Here is a 17431-nt window from a genome sequence, read left to right as displayed (position 1 = left end):
TTTACTATTGTTCATGCTTAAGGTGATTTACATCTATTATATCCGTATGAGGGAAATAGTATTATGCACATCTCTTGCTGGGAAATATTGAGAGCAAGAAGAGAAGGCAGCGACAGAGGATGAGATGATTGGATGGCATCACTGACTCAATGGACATGAGTTTGAGCAAACTCTGGGAGATAATGAAGGACAGGAGCCTGGCGTGCTGCAGTCCACGGTCACAAAAAGTTGGACACGACTGAGCCACTGAACAACAACTTGCCAACTCAATTCAGAGATGCTATGTTTGGTAGACTGAGGTCAGCCTCGGTAGGAGGACTGACCTTGGGAAGCAGCAAGTGCTACCTCTCAGTTGTGAGCACACTGTTGACCACCACTAGGCACACACAGGTGGGGGGGGGATACTCGTTATCTTTCCCTCTCCCCTTTACCCCACACGAAGGAGGGTTTTTTGTTACGTAAAATAATGGGTATGAGTGTGCAAATTTCGGTGAGTGCTAAAAAGCTTAGCATCAGAAAGAAAGAATTCAGGGAGAGAGAAGAGGTTTGCAGCCGGACAGGCTGGGAAGCAGAGAAGCTGCATGGGTGGGAGGAGGGAAGAAACCCTGGAAACGAGATCAAGTGAGCATTTAACAAAGTTGTACATGATCTAAACTCTCCCCTTCGAAATCTTCAATAAAATCTATATCCTTACCAGTGCTTTCTAGGGCAAGTGGAATCCTTCTTAGGAAGGCCTAGAGGTGCCAAGTCCTGTGTCTCAGTGGGTGACGGGACAGGAGAGAGCTGCGATTAGGTGACTCGCATTCAAGAGTGATGAGCTTTATCCACAGGGTCAAGAGGGTGGATGGCCAGCTCTCCGTATCCCTGTGCAGCATGGAACAGGGTGTTCGTGGAAAGGCACTCACTTCAGGAATGCTGGCTGACAGGCCCTCTTGGCTGCCTCATCCTCTCCTGCACAATAGTCTCTTGGATTCTGGCTTTGTTCTCCCAAATATTTATGGTCCACAAGCTGCCCCGCCCCTTCCTGCTCCCCACATTGACTTCACCACCCACCAAGGTGTCCCAACTGGCTCAGCTCACAAAGCTCCCGGTGCCCAGGCACTGGGCCCTGGCCCTGTCTCAGCCTGACCCTGGCGATCAAAACTCACCTGCCTAGTGTTCCATTCCATTTCACCAGGCTTCCGAGGTCCCAGGTACGCAACTCTGCCAGGGATGGCCTGGTGAGTCACTGTTCCCAGCTAACATTTACATTCCCTACGGAGTCATCAATGCTTTACTGTCAGGATACGGATACAGGGAAAGGCAATCACACTGGCAAGTTTGGGAGAGAGGTTTTCTTTAAATGTTAAAAAGATTTTTCAGGGCCAATCAGATCACTGCAGGTGAGCGGCTATAAAAACAACACATTGTTCGTTAAAATTCACAACCCCCAGGACAAACTGTGTGCACTCTTGGTAATTATTTAAGGATGCTCCTTTACCCAGGAAACCTGAGCAGTGGATGATAGTTGAAGGATTTCCCCTAGGTCAGGTTTCTTGAGATTCAAGAGCCAAAGCACACTGATTCATCAGGGAAAAGCAGATCAAGAGAAGACCCCATACATGGGGATGGGGGCAGGCCCCTTTCTTGCATCAGGGGCTGCGACTGGAGGCGAGGACAAAGGAAGGTGATGGGGTTCTCCTCTGGCTCCACCTAGAGAAAGGGAGCAGGGGAATGGCTGAGCGGCCCTGGAAAATAAATGGGGTACCACATCTCCTTGCTCTCCTCCACTTCCAAGCAGGTTTATGGTTGGCACAGGAGAAAGACAACATCCACAAATTTTTTGAGTTTTATGTTAGTGACAAGGAGAAAATGATGTGCTGTGGTTACGAGGGCAAGGCCAGATCTGAGAGCAAATCCTGGCTTCACCCCTGAATGTACCCAAGTCTAGGCAAGTCACTTAAACGCAAGCTCAGTTCTTCATCAGTAAAATGAAGACAGTGGTACCAAGGGCATGTGTGTGCGCGCTTAGTCGCTCAGTCATGTCCGACTTGTTGCGACCCTATGGACTCCTCTGTCCGTGGGGATTCTCCAGACAAGAATACTGGAGTGGGTAGCCACGCCCTCCTCCAGGGGATCTTCCCAACCCAGGGATCGAACCCAGGTCTCCCGAACTTAAAGAAATGATGAGAAAAAGTGTGCAGCCCCTCTGAGCCCATGCACACAGGTACCCAAGGAGGGATGACGATGCTTATCAAAGAAGGTCCAGGTGCTCATAGGGGAATCTTAGAAGGTCTGGCATCCTCAAAAACTATCAGGGAGCTGCATCCCATTGGGCAGAGAGAAAGGCACTAGGCCTGGCAAACACAGCGCAGTGCCACTTGTGGGAAAGTTGTGTGACAAAGGCTTTAAAAGTCTCTGGAGGCAGGCAGTTCCCAGCAGTGGCTGGCGTTGCTCTGCCCCAGGACACGCTGCCCTGCTCAGTCTCTATTTAGCAGGAGTCTCCTTCCTTTCTCAGCAACTCCATGGTCAAGAGACTTGGCCACAGTGGAAGCGGTCGTTGTGCCCCGGGCTCCTCTCCAGCCCAGATGTCAGAGCTCTCAGGCTTGGGGAATCTTGGGGTTTCTGTGTTTTGTATTTCTACAATAGGCTTTCACTAGGAAGACTACCAGATACCAAGTTGGCCCCCAGGAAAGAAGGGGCCAACCTGGCCCAGAGCACAAAAGAATGATTTGCACAAAGATACTATTTGTTCTACAAAGTCCTTTAGAAGAAAGCCCCAATTGATTCATCTCAAGAAGAAGAATAAAGTCCTAATCACAGCTCAGCCACTGCCTCCCACCTGCAGTGCTTACAGTTTATAAAGCTCTTCTGGAGAGACATCCCGGAGCCACCCCACAGTTCTGGGGAAAAGGGGAGGCAGCCGCATTGCTTCTCCCCACTTCATCGATGAGGAACGGGAGAGATGAGCCGCCCAGGTGTTCTCACTCAGCCCCACCATCGAGATGTAGCTCAGCAAGAACACACAGCAGGCCAGGTCGTCGGCTGGCTGTGATGGGAGGAAGTTCTAGGATGGAAGGGGAGGGAATCCTCTTTTTAAGAAAATCGAGATTCAAATTCCGTATCTGTCCTGCCAGACTCAGCAGGAGATGGAAATCCCCATGCAACACATGAGAAGGGTTCATTGATGCTCAGAACCACATACCACAGCTTCCTCCTACTGACATAGCTATTTTTAACATCCTACCTCAAAAGAAATCTCTTCCCTGGGGCAGTGAGCCTAGGACCTGGAGCTGAAAAGTCACAATAAAAATAATAAGCCAAAGACACTCCCATCAATCACGCTTGGCCTGGGTGTGGTTAGACCTCTAAAGCAAAAAACACAATGGTGTCCAATGTACCAGCAGCACTCGGCCTCTAACGAGCCAACACGCCCAGAGGAGGGAGGCCACGGAAGGAGCTAAAAAATACCTAGAGGGATCCATAGAGCAGCTCATACAGAAAATGGCCTCAGAGTTGCATCAGAAGATAGCTTCATGCAGGGAGATTTTTCCTCCATCGTTCATGCCAACTTCATTCATACCCTTGCACGTAAAGGAAGGTACAGACTACCTGCTGACCTAAGCAAACATGTTGCAGACGTATACATTTTACAATCAGCCATCCCAAGGTCAGTTACACACAGTGATCATGAAACAAATAAGGAAAACACACTCTTTCCCAGAAAAATAAGTCCTTGCTATACCTTATAACATAAGGTTGCCTAGAAAGCTGGGTTGGGGGAGAGGACAATAAACTACACCATTGTTTGCAGACTAAAGGAAACATAGCAAAGTGACCAGTCTGATTATCCACACAGAGAACCCCTCGGTCACAAGCATCAGGGTGGCCATCAGCCTGAAGGTCATGTTAATGGACTGATGGTGAAGGAGGCAGAAAGGAAAAGAAGCACATTTTGCCTTTTTGCTCTGGGTTGCAAGCTCCCAAACTGAGTCCCCAGGATCGGTGGAAAGTCACAGAAGTCAAGTGCCATCCAGCTTGAAAGAGCCTGTCCAGGTTGCCTGACCAGGGCTGGCGGAGGTCAGCGGTGTCCTACCTGGGCCGTTCCCACTCTCACAGAATGAGTGATCGCTTCCCAGATGGATCCTTTCTACAGGGAAGCCCGAGTACTCCCTTATACCTCTTCAGCCACTTAACAGAGGTCAATCTCACACCCGGTTTGCACCTGCTGAGACCCACAAGTGAGAAAACAGACCTAGACCTGCCATACCTGTTAGCATCTTCGACACCCACACCCACCCTCAACCGCAGGACCGTTGCCTTTGGTTTAGGCAATTGTATCTTTTTCAGGCCCTTAACAACTTCTAGACAGATTCTTCCTCACCTGCTCTAAAAATACACCACTGGGTCCTCACCCTGTGAGGACACAGGAAGCAAAAGGCGACAACAAGGTGGCAGCTAGCTCAGCAAAGCGTTCTGCAGGTGAAACCGCTCCTGGTCCCAACTGGCACAAAAAATAAGCTAGAACTGTCTCTAAACACAAGCCCAGATGCAAACAGACTTCACCACCTCTCCCCAGGGACCCTGCCAGAGGCCCTCCAGGTGGCTTACCACTTTATAATGGTCGCAGGACTCTCGACTCTGGCCCCAGGCAGGAACCCACAAGTTGATGCTTATAGGCATGGCTCAACCCACTGCCCGAAGTCCCTGCAGTCTAGGGCCTGCGCCCGCCCAGGGTGTCTAGTTCAAAGCACTGCAGAGGCGCGTGAAGCCTCGAAGGTTAATTTTAGCTGAAGTCACGCTCCTGCTGTGGTCAGATTTTCTTACAGAGGCCATCTCCTGAATAGCGGCCACTTGTGTTACCCCAACGCTCTGGGCGGCCCGCTGGCCCTCAGCCCTATCCTGCGGCCATTCTCCCCCCTCCAGTTCCCCCACCGCATGCTCTTTGCCCTCCAAAGTAATCAGACTGTGTTTCTATTTTCATGACACACTCAAGGGAAAGAGATCACAGTTCCTTTTGCTGCCTCAGACACACAAACCTGGGGACTCACTCCCCTTTCACTCAGGCCTGGCAAAGGCCGAGGGTTGAACAAACTTCACTGGAACAGGGCGGCACAGGGAAGAAGCCTGATGCTTCAGCTTTTGCAGAGGGGTTTTGAAAACCTTTATCTAAACCATTAGTTGCGTGGTACCCTCAGGTGTGTTGTCTTCTTCCTGACATTGTTTTTGTCAAAGGAGGCACAAGCACGCCTGCCTTTCCATCTCTTCTAAAAGGCTGATGGACAGAAATCTGCATGTTTCTACCCAGAGGTCTTGCTCCTGCAAAGGAAAAGTGTGAGCCTTCATTCAACTTTGCAGAGGTTTTGAAAAGGCTACTGGACATGTGCAGGGCCCTCAGATTCCAGATTTCAATAAGCGGAGGCTTCGGGAGGAAGGTCCCTAGAAGTTTTTCAGGCATGGCTCACTTCCTGCTAAATTCAGCAAATTGAGACCTGGGAGCTCACCAAGCCTTCTGTGCTCAGATTGCCTGCTAGACTCAATCCTGATCTGCTCTTCAGATCACCTGTTTTCAGTGAGGACAGGACCATAGAAAGGCTATGGAAAAATTAAGCAAATCTAGAGTGGCCTACCAGTTTCCCACCTGACCCCACAGCCTACAACTTTGCAGCAAAATGTTGGTGTGCAGTGTCTGAAGCAGACATTAAGGCCATGCCCAGAAACTGCTCTGTGTAGGTTGCAATGCAATGTCTTTCCCACCTGAGGGCTACCTGTTACACTCCCGTGGCGTCCTATGCCCCCCTTTCCAAAGATTCACTACGCTTGTATTGGATAATTACTTCATTCATTCAAGTATATACTGAGCACATACTCTGCAGCAGGTACCCCCTCTAGTTGGGAGGAGGCAGCAGTAAGAATGCTCTATGGGGCATTCTTACTCTTTTAACCCAGATGCTCTATGGAGGACAAGAACTGGGACAGACACATGACAATAAACTAATCAGCAAGTTAATATCAGAGAACAATGCTGTAAAGAATGCTATAAAGAAAATACAGAGATCGGAATTCCCTGAGAGTCCAGGGGGGAGGACTTTGTGCTTCCACTGCTAGGGGCATGGGTTCAATCTCTGGTTTGAGAACTAAGATCCAGCAACGCTCAAGGCGCAGCCAAAAAAAATGCGATAGAGACTGGTGACAGATGGAGTGATACTATGACAGGGAACTCAAGAATGGCCTCTCTAAGGAGTTGGCATTGAAATAAAGACCTAACTGACAAAACGGCAGCGAACCTGCAAAGACTCAGGGCAGCAATTGTCCCAGACCAGCAGTATCAGCATCACCTGAGAACCTGTCAGAAATGCAGCTTCTCAGGGCCCACTCTCCAGGCCGCCTGAGTCAGAGACGCTGAGGCCCCAGTGGTTTGGACTTGAACAAGCTCTCCAGGTGATTCTCATGCAACTGCGGTTTGGGACCCACTGATCTAGAGGACGTGCATTCCAGGTGGAGAATCCTAAAAAGACAAAAATCGGTGGTTTTGCCCCTGGCTGGAATCCCCAGCCACCAGCCCAGTGCCTAGCACACAGTAGGAATTCCCTACTTTTGACTTCTTGCTGAGTCTTAAGCCCCAGCACCTTGGAACAACCCCCATCCCCAAATAACAGAAAGATATAAATCACAAAAGTGTTAAATTCCTAAAACTTCAGCGAAAGCACTTAAAAAGAAACAGAGGAAGTCATTTAGAATTCCAGGTGGCCAGTGGGAAGCTTTCCGTAATGCCTGAAATGCCAGCTGCTATGATCAACTCTTCCCAATTTAATAAACCTTGGCATCACAAAGTTGGCAATTAGATTTCCTGTAAAAGGCTAAATGCGGCGGCCTTCTGCTTCCTGGATTCTAAATTTCAGTAAGAAAGGCATTAGTGTGTGGCAGCTGGGATAATCATTTAATTGATCTTTTCCACCCATGGAAGTCTCCCTTCCCTGCTTCAACCCACTGAATTGTAAATCAATGTCACCTTCATTGTAAGCATGAAAAGGCAGGAAAAAACACCCCCTCCCCAAACCAAATAGGAGTCAATTTCCTAATGGAGAACTGGTAAGGCTCTAAATGGGTGCTGCCATTTCTCCCCCTCTGGCCTCCTCCTGGGCCACCCACACAGCTGCATGCAGGCCGATGGGAGCCCCAGTGACATGCAAAGCAGGAGACTTTGCAAAGCAGGAGCACTTCCTATGGCAGGGATTCCTTGACAGAAAGGGCGTGATTCTGATTCAGTCAGACCCAGTTGAAGTCTCCAAACTGAACTATATTTCTAAAGCATCTAGAAAGGCATTTGGCATGTAGGAAGCGTTCAATAAATGACTTCTTTTTCTCCTCTCTCCTCAATCATGCTGTATGTAATTTTACTCATTCATTCAACAAATATTTATCAAAACCCACTATAGTACTCTTGCCTGGAGAATCCCATGGACAGAGGAATCTAGCAGGCTACACTACATAGGTTCGGAAAGAGTCAGTCATGACTGAAGTGACTTAATGCATCACTTATATATATATATAATGTATTATACACACACACACACTTACTGGGGATAGAGGGACAATCAAAACAGACATTGGAGCTTCTTGTCTTGAGGGAGTGACAGGCATTAATCAAATAAAGATGGAAACTAAAAATAGAGAAAAAGATCCAGAGGGCACTTGTGGCAAATGCTGTAAAGATGAGTGCATGGCACATGAGCCTATAATGGAAAAATTGGACCTTTCTAGAGTTTATTAAAATACAGATGCCTGGATCCCAGGTAGGTATCTAAATCAACCTCAGGACATGGGGCCCAGGCACAAGTGTGTTTAATAAGTTTCATAGCGATTTCTCACTGCTGGAGTGGGAGGTTTCAGATATAAGCAAGGGAGGAAGGCTAAAATGATCCATGTGGTCATTGATTTGAATTGGAAACTCTATATAAATTATAAACTATTTTTAGTTTATAAACTAAATAACAGTTTATAGTTTCAACACAACTGCATCTGTTTACAAAAGCCAGGATATGGAAGCAACCTAGATGTCCATCGGCAGACGAATGGATAAGAAAACTGTGCTACATGTACACAAGGGAATATTACTCAGCTATTAAGAAGAATGCATTTGAATCAGCTCTAATGAGGTGGATGAAACTGGAGCCTATTATACAGAGTGAAGTAAGTTAGAAAGAAAAACACCAATACAGTATACTAATGCATATATATGGAAATTAGAAAGATGGTAATGATGACCCTATATGCGAGACAGTGAAAGAGACACAGATGTAAAGAACAGTCTTTTGGACTCTGTGGGAGAAGGCCAAGGGTGGGATGATTTGCGAGAATAGCACTGAAACATGTATATTATCATATGTGAAACAGATCGCCAGCCCAGGTTCAATGCATGAGACAGGGTGCTCAGGGCTGGTGCACGGGGATGACCCAGAGGGATGGGATGGGGAGGGAGGTGTGAGGGGGGTTCAGGATGGGGGATGGCTGATTCATGTCAATGTATGGCAAAAACCACTACAATATTATAAAGTAATTAGCCCCCAATTAAAATAAATAAATTTAAATTAAAAAAATACAACTACCTACTGACCTATATACCAATAGTATATTGTTATAAACTAATGTTTATCTTTTTTTTTTTGAATATTACAATGAGTTTATTTTTTATTTATTTTTTTATTTTATAAATTTATTTATTTTAGTTGAGGGCTAATTACTTTACAATATTGTAATAGTTTTTGCCATACATTGACATGAATCAGCCATGGGTTTACATGTGTTCCCCTTCCTGGACCCCCCACCCACCTCCCTCCCACTAATGTTTATCTTAACTTAGATACAGTCTCTATAGACACATGGGTTAGTAGGCACACATTCATTTCCTTGTTTCTAAAGGATCTAAAACCAAAGATATTCCAATAGCAACAAGCACATACAGTGTCCCTATCTTGGTTTCTAATATCGTTTACCTACAATATAAGGAGCCAGGGTTCCTTGGAGAAATGGCTGATTATCTTGGAATGCAACAGAAAATATTCAGGATAGGCCTGGAGTATATTATAGTGCCAGAAAGGAAGGATATGTCCCTGCACCAGAAACACATGGATGGGGCTTGTCACCAGGACAAAGGAGCTAAATGAAAGCACCTAACGGCCAATGCTGGAACAACCGACCAACAAGAGTAAGGAAGTATCGGATTAAAACACAAAGTAACAAACAAATATCCATGAGTCCACATGCACGTGTCCATGGAATTTTCCAGGCAAGAATACTGGAGTGGGTGGCCATTCCCTTCTCCAGGGTATCTTCTAGACCCAGGGATTGAACTCAGGTCTCTCACACTGCAGGCAGATTCTTTACCATCTGAGGCACCAAGGAAGCCTGAGAAATGAAAGACTGAATAAATAAATAAATAAATGGAGAGAAGAGAAAAATCTCAAATGCAAAGAGAATTACAAATAATTTATGTCAATATTCTGTTTTCAAGGGGGTGCAACATGAATTGCCACTCCTTTAAGTGTGGGCTGCACAATATGGAAAGGGTGGGAAAGAGTAACGTTTTGGAAAACCTGACAAAGACCAACCCAGAAGGATGATCAAAGTCAACATCTACACCTGTAAGTCATGTTGATAGCAGGTACCCTGATACAGGGTGGTAAGAGTGGCACTTGACCTCTGTGGTCTTTCTCCCCAAAACCCACAATCTGGGTCTCATCATGAGAAAAGCATCAGAATGATCTCAATTGGGAGGGGCCCCTTTACAAAATTTTCCACCAGTACTCAAAACTGTCAGGGTCATCCAAAACAAGGAAAGTTTGAGAAAGTGTCACAGCCAAGAAAAGCCTAAGGAGACATGGCAACTAAATGTAATAAGGTGTTCTGGATGAGGTCCTGGAATAGATAAAGGACATCAAGTTAAAAAAAGAAAAAGAAAAAAATCTTAAGAAATCTGAATCAAATACAGACTTTAGTTAATGATAATGTTTTAACATTGGTTCATTAATTGTGGCAAACGTACTATAGCAATATATTGTTAACAACAGGAGAAACTGGATGTGGAGAATATGGCAAGTCTCTGCACTATCTTCCCAGCTTTTCTGAAAATTAAAATCTACTTTAAAAGTTTATTTAAGAAGATAAAATACAAGGCTCCCCTACTGACTATAGTATGCGGCCAGGTTTGAAAACTGAACTTTGAAACACCCATGGATAGACTATGGATTTAGCCATGTCAAGGGCAGAATGCCTTGCCTAAAGTTAAACCTGGGGCTTCTTCCCTCATAGCTCAGTCGGTAAAGAATCTGCCTGCAGCGCAGGAGACCTGGATTCGATCTCTGGATCAGGAAGATCCCCTGGAGAAGGAAATGGCAATCCACTCCAGTATTCTTGCCTGGAGAATCCCATGGACAAAGGAGCCTAACAGGCTGCAGTCCGTGGGTTCGCAAGAGTCAGACACAACTTAGCGACTAACCCACAAAGTTAAAGTTAGGATCACAAATTTCAGAAACATAATATATACACACTCACACACTATACATGTATAGATGTATGCCATGTATATAAAGCCTATACTTTGGTTATTATATACAAGAAACTTCCTGCAAGGGTAAATTTCCTAGAATGCTCATTAGTAACTGTTAAGGATAAAAGGACTTAACAAAAAAAGGGGGGCCATTCAAAACTCCAGGTTTTGCTTTGATCCTTTCAAAAGGGCCATGAAAGAACTATTTGTGCCCAAGGAATGTGTTGGGAATCTCCCAGTTAACAACCCTGGGCCCCAACTCAAAAGATCCCATTTGTTCTTAAAAAAAAAAGATTCTGCATTTGATTCTTCCTCACCTTTAAAAGGAGGAATCAAAATGACTGAGGTTCTCTCAAGTTTACCAGATCAAAACATGATGTGAGACATTGTAATAAACAACGTAAATTAGAACACACCATATCCTAAGATCTTCAGTAAGTAAAAAATGTCTCCAAAGTGCACTTAATTCACAGTGGCCCCATGATCTGAGATTTTTAAGCAGGGTAAAAACCATCCTTCCTGTGATTGGAAACACAAGGCAGCTTTCACCAGCAGTAGGTGGCAGCATTTCTGTTTTTCTGGACTACATTATACATAATTGGACCAACTAACAGACGATTACAAGACAAGGGTTTTTCAAGGTCCTATTGCATATCCATGTTTTCCATTAAAGGATAAACTCTTTCTACAAATCACTTCTGCCAGAGATAACAAAATCACATCCCTCTCTTTTTTAGAAAAACAAAAGAAAAAAAAATAAAGTGACAAATTAATTTCCCCCAACATAACACAACTAATTCAATCATGTTGTGCTGGCCATCTGCTTCACAGATGCAAATCTAACTGTATTTTCTACTGCCTGATAACTTGCTTAATTCTGTTAGCTCTGGTGACCCTGCTTTTGTGAGTTGTTCTTAATGGGACCGTCCCTGGAAGCTTCTAGACAAAGAATTGGCTGAGCCAGAGAAGTGTTTCTCCAAGAAGCAGCAGTGATGGAGCCCTCCTCCAGCTGGCTGCCCATCAGCAAATGAAGCTTTAAACAGGGCAGCCAAGATGGACAGAGTTTCAGCTGCACTAAACTGTATAACGGGTACCAGGGAGCACTTCGTATATGTCAGGCACTAAGACCTTGACAGGTATTTGTCATTTAATCCTCACAATCTGAGTTAGTAACTCATGAGACACCTGCAGTCCAGACAGGTTAACACACATACTCAAGGTCTCAAAACAGAGCCTGTGAGATCTGATAGCCCATTCCACAGGCTACTATGCAGGTTGCCCAGCATGACAAGGGACTTCCCTGGTGGCTCAGATGGTAAAGCATCTGCCTATAATGCAGAAGACCTGGGTTCGACCCCTGGGTTGGGAAGATCCTCTGGAGAAGGAAATGGCAACCCACTTCAGTACTCTTGCCTGGAAAATCCCATGGATGGAGGAGCCTGGTAGGCTACAGTCCATGGGGTCGCAAACAGTCAGACACAACTGAGCGATTTCACTTCACTCACTTCACTTCATTATGACAAAGTGGTCTGCCTCTAAGCCAGAGGCACCAAAGCAAGCCTGGGACAAATGTGCAAAATGCAGGATTTCAAAGAAATCCTGGAGAGCCAGCTGCAAGGCTTTTCCTGCTCCATTGGATGGAGAATATAAAGAGATGATAAAGCAGACAAACAGGATCTGGGGGAGGAGGCTATAACTTCAGAACTCAGTGTTACAAGCAACATGTTGTACCCACTACTCAAATCTGGGTCAGGGGTACTTCAGTGGGGTTCCTGGGGAGCCTGAGATGAACGTTCCTGCAGTTAGGGATGTTGTGGTCTGAGATCCAGCTCTTGCCCTGAGAATCCAGAGGGAGTGAGGGTATGCCTGATGGTTTCAGTGATGGAGTCAGGAGGTGGTTACAGGCTGATATTAGCTTGCAGCCCTCACTGCTAGGAGCTTCCCTGGTAGCTCAGATGGTAAGGGATCTGCCTGGAATGCAGGAGACACTTGGTTCAATCCCTGGGTCAGGAAGATCCCCTGGAGAAGGGAATGGCTACCCACTCCAGTATTCTTGCCTGGAGAATTCCACAGAGAGTCCATGGGGTTGCAAAGCATAGAACATGACTGAGCAATTAACACTTTTCACTTTCACCCACTGCTGGGACAAGAGATTTGGTGTTTTCTTGGATGAAGCACACACAAGGGTTCACCAGGGATCCTACGAAATGGCCCTTAAAGTGCTCCACAAAAGAAAGACACAGCTTTCAAGAGCAGGAAGTGAGCTCAGACAGGACTAGAGGACCCATGGAGTAAGGACCTTTCTCCTCTGCCTAGCTCCTGAGGGGTGGAGGAGGGTGGACTGCTTTCACTCTTCCTCTTCAGGGACCTGAATTCAAGTTCAGGCTTTGATTAATATTGGAATAAAGAAGTTGTGGTACATATATACAATGGAATATTACTCAGCCATAAAAAGGAACACGTTTGAGTCAGATCTAATGAGGTAGTTGAACCTAGAGCTTACTGTACAGCGTGAAGTAAGTCAGAAAAACAAATGTAGTATATTAATGCATATATATGGAATCTAGAAAGATGGTACTGATGAACCTATTCGCTGGGTAGCAATGGAGACGCAGACATAGAGAATAGACTTGTGGACACAGTGGGGAAAGGAGAGGGTGGGATAAATTGAGAGAGTAGCATCAAAACATACACATTACCATATGTAAAATAGATAGCCAGTGGGAATTTGCTTTATGACGCAGGGAGCTCAAACCCAGTGCTCTATGACAGCCTAGAGAGGTGGGATGGGGTGGGAAGGAGGTTCAAGAGGGAGGGGACGTATGTATAACTATGTCTGATTCATGTTGATGTATGGCAGAAACCAACACAATATTGTAAATCAATTATCCTCCAGTCAAAAATAAATACATTAAAAAATATTAGACAGGGTATTCTAATTTCTCATTTGAGACCATCTTTGTAAATTATTTGACCACCAGACTGTCTGTAAAAACGAACAGAATGGTCACAGGCTATGACAGCCTTCGTCCCATGGCAAGAAAAAAAAGAAAACTCACAGGCTTTGTCCACAATCCAAGCATGATATTTATCCAATATGCTGGTTACACGAGCAGTGCAAAGTCCCCTGGGGAGTTTTTAAGAAAACACAGATGCCCACGACCCACCTCCAAAGAGTGATTCAGTAGGTTTGAATGACCCAAACACCTGCCTTTCTTTTTAAAGTTCTCTAGAGAATTCTGATGCCCTGGCAGGACTGAGAACTATCAGATCATGCTTTACATACAGATTACCTCTGAAAGGAAGAAAGAAGAGCATTTCATCAATACCCAAGTTACTTCTTAATATTTAGAAAATCTGCATTATTCAGTGAGTAGGGCAACATGGTTATTAAGTATGTCCCACAAAAGAAGGTTTCTAACACTGCTTTTTCTCATCTCAAAATATTAGCAAGTGGTGGCATACAAAAACAATATGAGGGAGGTAGGGGAGGGAAGGACTGGGAGCCTGGGGTTACTGACTTCTACTTTTAAAAATATATTGTCATATATAACATATGCAGAAAAGCAATCAAAGCAAGTTTTAAGCTCTGGAACACATTTTTACAAGATGAACATGCTTTAGGGTTATCCCCAGAATAAGAATCACAACAGATGATGGGTCCCTGAAGCTCCTTCCTTTCCCCTCTGTTACTAACCACCCTCACCCTTTATCTTAACTTCTGTGTGCTTGGTCGCTCAGTTGTGTCCAACTCTTTGTTATCCCATGAACTGCAGCCCGCCAAGCTCCTCGGTCCATGGGATTTTTGATGCAACAATACTGGGTTGGGTTGCCATTTCCTCTTCCAGGGGATCTTCCCAACCTAGGGATTGAACCCAACTCTCCTGTATCTCCTGTATTGCAGGCAGATTTTTTACCCACAGAGCCATTCTAACTTCTAACCCCACAGATCAACAACTGTGTACTTCTCTTTGATAACCTGAATGGCTTTTTCAAGGACAGAATGCCCTCTGCTAATTAAGTTTACTCCAAACGATGCAAATAGAATTCACTGTTCCCAGAAAAAAGAAAAGATATGAAAATATTATAATCAATTCTCCACCCCCTCCCCAGAAATGAATCTTCACTTTAAAGATCAGAGAATGGAGATACAGAAATGTCATTTGCTTAAGGTCCAGCAGTTAACAAGAAGCAAGGCTGAAACTCAACTCAGGTTTTCCATTTTCAAAGACCAGGTACTTAACCACTGCACCTTCCTCCTTCTAAGAGTTACCATTAATATGTTATAACAATCAAGATGTTCTTTTCCCCTGGTCCCAGGCCTGATCATGTTTCAATATTTAGGGTGAAGATGTACAGGTACTTGGGATGAAAAAGATCTGATGACACCAGAGGTGACTGGTACAGGACCATTTCCTCCACAGCTCTTCAATGTCACGGCCACGAAGAAAGAGTTATCACAAACCATGTAATATCCCTTTGATGGAGAAACAGAATTCAGGAAAGGAATATTTTCCAATGAGAAGTTCACTGGCGAATTCAGCCATCTACAGAACACACTAGGTTATAAAGCCAGAAGGAATCTTGCCTGACATTTTAGGACCTTGTTTATTTTCATCTAAGGGTGTGGGAAAGAAACTCCATGAAGATGGAACGCTGTGACTACCCAGATAAATTCAGCATGAACATGCTTTTAAAATTCACATGTTCAATCAAGTACTTAACTCCAAGCGACTGGACTATCAGGGGACAAAATAAATAAATAAAACCCTCTGGAGTGACACTCCCGGTTCAGAAATCAGACATGCATGGCTTCATGGAAATTATCCAGGCTTTGAAGCCAGGCAGAAGTTGGTTTGAATTCTGGCTCCGTCACTTACCGACTGACCTGGTGGCTCTGGGCAAGCAATTTACCTTGAGACACTCAGTGGTCTCTTCTGTGAAATGGAGGTGCGAACACCCCGGTTTAGAGGGCTGCTGGGGGAATGAGAGGTCCCCTGGGGAAAATCCCAACCATCAGAACACAGAACTCCCTCAACATTCCGCAGCTCCTCTTTCTGAAGAACCTAGCTAAACACAGTTAGATGTTTCAAATAAATGGACAGAGACAACCAGATAAGGAAAGGAGGCTCCTGGCACATGAAATTTTAATGTCAGCGACAGTTCAGGTTTGGGTCTAGTCAATAGGAACCATAAATAGCTGTCACCTAATGGCCATGTCCTCTTGAAAATGGGTTATTCGTCTGAGTCTGTCTCCCAGAGGACAGCTGCAAATACCATCAATACTGGCACTAAGCAACAGCCTTATTTATAGCCAAGGGACAGATTCCAAAGATAGAAGAGGTCATGGAGGCTGAAACCCCTTCTCCGAACTCCCAAATTCCTAGAGGGCTGAGAGGTGAGGCTGGAGAGCAGGTCTTACAGGAATGTCTGAACACAGTGGGAAATTATCCATAAGAGTGAGAAAAACTGAAAAGGAAGGAGAGGTTTGGAAAGAAAGCAGCAGCCATGAGAGGAAGAATCATGGGTGGTGCTACATAAGCTGCTAAATCAGCCATGACCCTTCGTGAGACTTGCCCCCCAAGCTCTCAGCCAACACCTAACTGTTAAACAGTGGAAGCCCTCTTGAAATCTATCAGCATGTTCAAGGAGGGCCAGAAAGTCTGCCCTTGGCCACACCTGTCATTGAGAGCCCTCTCTAGTGCCTACAGAGTCAACTCTCAAAGTCTGAATTTGACTTTTAAGAACCATTACTTAAGCCTCTGCTCCTGATTTTCCAGTCTTCCCCTTGACTTTAGCCCAGTGCCACCACTGGCAATTTCTTATAGAGAACCACCCCTTTCCAGCCTCTGGGTCCTTGGTTCTGTAGCAGGAATGCACAGGCTTCACACATTGGAATCCTGTGCATTTCTCAAAGAACAGTTGGTTCAAATACCACTCATCCCCCTAAAAATTTTCCTTAGGCTTTCCATCTAGGTTCTTAAGGGTCTTGATTCCTATTTTACATTTGAAAGTCTCTGAGGGCAGGAGTTATGATCTTTATCTCCATATTTCCTTGCAAGTTGAGTGCCAATAAGCTTTTGTTGGATAGATAAGTGGATGGATGAAAGGACAGAAGGAAGAATGGAACTGATGGATGAAGAACATGAACAGGAGGGAACATGACTAAGAACAGCCGGGAACATGATGGCCATTTGTCCACAATGTCATTTGTCATTTAGTCATTTGCCAAGAAATGGAATATCCTGATTATCACAATATTCTGATTAAGGAAGTGCCTCCCTCCCTGAATACTGTTCACAGATTTGACCACTGGTAACTGACTACCTCAGTTCAGTTCAGTCGCTCAGTCTTGTCCGACTCTTTGCAACCCCATGGACCACAGCACACCAGACCTCCCTGTCCATCACCAACTCCCGGAGTTTACTCAAACTCACGTCCATTGTGTCAGTGATGCCATCCAACCATCTCATCCTCTGTCGTCCCCTTCTCCTCCTGCCCTCAATCCTTCCCTGCATCGGGGTCTTTTCCAATGAGTCAGTTCTTCGCATCAGGTGGCCAAAGAATTGGGGTTTCAGCTTCAGCATCAGTCCTTCCAATAAATATTCAGGACTGATTTCCTTTAGCATGGATTGGTTGGATCTCCTTGCAGTCCAAGGGACCCTCAAGAGTCTTCTCCAACACCATAGTTCAAAAGCATCAATTGACTACCTCAAGATGGGCATAAAATCTACCTTGCATTTCAAATGGAATAAACAAGATTGTCATTTGTTGATGACTCATGAAGCACCTGGACATCTTACAAGACTCAGGCTAAGAAATCTCAATGGCCATTGCACTGGGGTGTGAGAGAGACGGTTTACACAGCACTGATTAAAAAAAGAATCCTAGACAATTAGACAG

The 17431-nt window shown here is 45.1% G+C and overlaps 1 protein-coding gene and 1 non-coding gene across 4 annotated transcripts in view; one reads left to right on the top strand and one right to left on the bottom strand.

Annotated features, from left to right (window-relative positions):
• The window catches only part of NAV2 (neuron navigator 2), a 423467-nt gene that overhangs the window by 306982 nt on the left and 99054 nt on the right, over positions 1-17431 (bottom strand). The gene's annotated exons all lie outside the window — the stretch shown is intronic.
• Positions 11826-11897, top strand: TRNAY-AUA (transfer RNA tyrosine (anticodon AUA)). The gene has a single exon. It is a non-coding gene; the product is annotated as a tRNA-Tyr (tRNA).

Source organism: Giraffa tippelskirchi, chromosome 10 (assembly GCF_054371585.1).
Source record: "Giraffa tippelskirchi isolate mGirTip1 chromosome 10, T2T-mGirTip1v1.2.pri, whole genome shotgun sequence".
Lineage (NCBI taxonomy): Eukaryota > Metazoa > Chordata > Mammalia > Artiodactyla > Giraffidae > Giraffa > Giraffa tippelskirchi.
Note: the sequence above shows the minus strand (reverse complement) of the source record. Positions and strands in the feature narration are given on the sequence as shown.